Consider the following 821-nt stretch of genomic DNA (forward strand, 5'->3'; position numbering starts at 1 on the left):
GGTGCTTGGGGCCCCCGCCCCAGCCCTTCTTCTCTTCCATTCTGGCAGCACAATCTTCACTGCCACACCTGGCTAGACAAAGCTTTGGCTTGGATGATCTAGTTGAGGATGGTCCTGCTTTGGGGATGGTCCTGAGGTCCCTTCCAACCCTAACTTTCTATGATTCTATTATTCTATATTAACTGACCACCTATTCACATTCTAATATTATAAAAACCTAAGCCTGTCTGTCTGTCTGTCTGTCTGTAATGCTTTATTTGCACTCTGATTGCCTGACAGAAGTAGTCAATCAGAGTGCTCCAAGCATGGGGGAGCACCGCCATGGTTCCAAAGCTGCATGGGGGACCAGACAGAGGGTGGGGGAGCTGAGGCCAGAGCTGTTTCCTGCAAGTGGCACAGAGGACTGGACAGGGGGATGGGGAACGGGGGACAGTAGAGCTGGCCTCGGCTCCACCACCCCGCTCCCTGCAAGAGGCACTGCGGCAGCATGGGGCATTAGGTAGCGACACTCCATCCCAGCCCCCTGCCTCCCCCCATCATTCTTGACAGGCAATTGGCTAGTATACAGCTAATGCTCTTGCACATAACACTCCCAGAGCACCTGGATATACAATTCAACCAAAATACAAAGGTGTTATCCTGAAAAGAGCCAGGATCAAGACCTTGCAGCTCTCTCAGTTCAAGAGTCATTTGCCTTCTGCAGGGCCATGGGTTAGACTTTACACAGAAAGAAGACAGCCACCTGATTGCATTGAATAAGTCCTGCTGCACCCAAGTGGTTGGTGGGGAGCAGGAGGGAGTGTTTCCATCAACCTGAACCG

This window comes from Alligator sinensis, unplaced genomic scaffold (genome assembly GCF_000455745.1).
Source record: "Alligator sinensis unplaced genomic scaffold, ASM45574v1 scaffold560_1, whole genome shotgun sequence".
Lineage (NCBI taxonomy): Eukaryota > Metazoa > Chordata > Crocodylia > Alligatoridae > Alligator > Alligator sinensis.